Source organism: Mus caroli, unplaced genomic scaffold (assembly GCF_978045245.1).
Source record: "Mus caroli unplaced genomic scaffold, Mus_caroli_1 scaffold_11, whole genome shotgun sequence".
Taxonomy (NCBI): domain Eukaryota; kingdom Metazoa; phylum Chordata; class Mammalia; order Rodentia; family Muridae; genus Mus; species Mus caroli.
Window position 1 is genome coordinate 16,022,212 of NW_028227266.1, and position 3,416 is coordinate 16,025,627.

The following is a 3,416-nucleotide window of genomic DNA, read 5'->3' on the forward strand; positions in this document are numbered from 1 at the left end:
CACTATTGCATATGCCAGAAAGATTCTGCTGACAGGATCCTGATATAGCTATCTCTTGTGAGGCTATGCCAGTGCCTGGCAAATAAAAATGGATGCTCACAGTCATCTATTGGATGGAACACAGGGCCCCCAATGAAGGAGCTAGAGAAAGTATCCAAGGAGCTAAAGGGGTCTGCAACCCTATAGGAGGAACAAGGGTATGAACTAGCCAGTATCCCTCAGTGCTGTGTCTCTAGTTGCATATGTAGAAGAGGATGGCCTAGTCGGCTATCAGTGGCATGAGAGGCCCTTGGTCTTGTGAAGATTATATGCCCCAATACAGGGGAATGCCAGGGCCAGGAAGCAGGAGTGGGTGGGTTGGGGAGCAGGGTAGGGGGAGGGTATAGGGGACTTTCAGAATAGCATTTGAAATGTAAATGAAGAAAATATCTAATAAAAAAGAAAAAAAACAAAGAACAAAAAAAAGAAAAAAGAAAAAAGAAAGAAATGATATTTTCATGACAACAGTACATGCCATTCAGTATTTTCTATATAATAAAGGTTATATTCAACCATGAACCTCAGTCAAAGCTACTCCTCTGTATAAGTTACAATTATCCTAAAACAGCCTCCTAACTTTTCAGGGAACTTAACCATATATGACCCAAAAAACTGTTCATCCCCATCTTTCATTTGTTATATCCCAGTTATATTAATATTAATAAAGACTATATATGAATTAAATGTCTTTGTATGAATGCCTTGGCACAGACAAGGCACACACACAGGCAAAACATACATGAGATTAAAAGAAATAAATTTTCATCCTGTGAATTAACTTTTTCTATATCTACATGTCTATATCCTCCATCAGCAAAACTGGAATATCCATATTTATTGCTTTTCCTTAAACAGTTGGAGGGAAATATAACGAGGCTATATACCCATAGGCAAGATAATATGTAATAAAAATGTCTCATACATATACACATAATTTAATTTTAATCAGCTCTTGAGAAAAATTAAATCATGAAATTTGGAGAAGGTGAAACTCGATCTCTTATACAAAGTGGGGTGACTCTGTTTCAGAAATATAAATATCACAAGCTCTCTCTCATATGGAGATACTAACTAATGATGTGTGTGCCATATAAACAGGGGATTGTGAGAGTGGACATAGTCTAAAAACTAAATATGAGATCACATAAAAAGAAGAGGTGTTGAAAACTGTGGTAAAATCCAAATTCACAGGTTATATATATATATATATATATATATATATATATATATATATATATATATGGCTTGAGAGAATAATAAACAGGAAGAGAAGGAATTTCTCAAAGGAGAACACACATACACAAATAAATGTTTGGAAATGTTTACAATGAAAATTAGATTGTATGCAGGAAGAAATACAGCACAATTAAAAAGCAAAATCAAACATAAAAAACACTAACTAGTTAAAAGAAAAATGAATATGGTTTACTCATTTTAATTACTAGTAAAAATATACTAGAAAAGATTAAATCCTGTATTATTGTCTTAGTCAGGGTTTCTATCTCTGCACAAATATAATGACAAAGAAGCAAGTTGGGAGGAAAGGGTTTATTCAGCTTACACTTTTTACATTGCTGTTGATCACCAAAGGAAGTCACGACTGGAACTCAAGCAGCTCAGGAAGCAGGAGCTGATGCAGAGCCCATGGAGAGATGTTCTTTACTGGCTTGCTTCCCCTGGCTTGCTCAGCTTGCTTTCTTATAGAACCCAGGAACCAGCCCGGGGATGGCCCCACCCACAATGGGCACTTCCCCCTTGACCACCAACTGAGAAAATGCCCCACAGATGGATCTCATGGAGGCATTTCTCCAAATGAAGCTCTTTTCTTGGTGAAAACTTTAGCCTGTGTCAAGTTTTCACACAAAACCAGCCAGTACAGTTATAAATAAAAACGTTAATACGATGTTCTAATTGATATATCCCCAATTGTAATATAAAGCAAACATTAAACACCATATGAAAATAAATTCGCAGATTTGTTTTTGTTTTTGTTTTTTATGGAAACACCAGCATGCATGTGAGATATACACAGTCGTATTCATCAAAATAAATATTAAAATAAAATTCAAAGATTTAATTGCTATCCAATTTCTCTCAACATAAGTATTAGAAGAGACAAGTTTACAGAACACCTTTATGATTTGGAATAAGCGACTTAAAACTAACCATAGGTTTACCATGCTAAAGGAGATTGCCTTAGAGTTGTGCACATATGGTCAGCATTAATTGAACTAAGTCAGTTATTACCAAAATCCTAGCATAAATCAGGAAGGAATAATAAATTTTCATTCCTTGCTAATTAGCTATTCATTCTCAATGGCCACTTGTGAAGGGTCAATCATTTATTTAGTGGGGAATGTAGTCTCCAAGTGGCCACTCATATTCTAATAAATGAACTCATTGGCATATAGGCAGCTCTAAGTGAACTCAGAAAATTGGAAAAGCACAGAACATATGAAATTGGGAAAGGAAAATAATATATCATATGAGAAGAATGAGAGTGGAGGAAAGTGATAGATTTGATCAAAACAAATTATACTCATTTATGAAATTGCAATAAAGATACTAAAACTTGGGTGGGATATGCTTTGGAGAAAATGAGTATGATGGATTGGCAGACTTCCCATGGCTATTATAATTTTTGGTAAGAGTCATGGAGGTATTTGAATGTGTAAGTAGACACTAAGGGAATCTCAAATACTAAACACTCAGGGCTGTTCCTTCAAAGGAAATGCATAACCTGCTATCCTGTCAAAATGCTAAAAGTGGACATCTTTAATAGCCTGCTTATCTTTGCTTTATGTGGTGGCCAGAGTTCAAACTGGAAACTTCTCCAGTTCCTTACTGTAACTTGTTTTTCTCAGTTAATCTAGAGACCCCTTCTTTACATAGGGGGCTTATGTACTTTAAAAGAGTTTCAATATAGTCATGCCTGTTCTGTATCTTAAAATCTGTAGGAGATTTATGCATGCTTTATTTTATTTTTAATTTTTTAAATTATTTATTTCTGTAAACAGAGAGAGAGCATGCTTTATTTTAATGAGACTGTATTAATATCACTATGACAGTTTTAATAATATTTTGTTATATTTAAATATGCCTAAAAGAAATGACTCAGGGTCAGATTCCCATTGGTTTGAAGCAATAAAGAATACTGAGTTATATTGAACTAAAATGACTTCTAGTTTCCTGTAGATTGTTATGTTGCTGACTATGGAAATCATAATGATGCCTGACAATATTTCACTGTATATATGTATGAAATCCCCCAAAGGAAAAAAAAAACCAATTAAACATTGTTTTCATTTGTATCTTCAATGATACTTGAACCTACCATGGTATCATAGAGAAGCAGAATTTAAGATGTGAATACAATA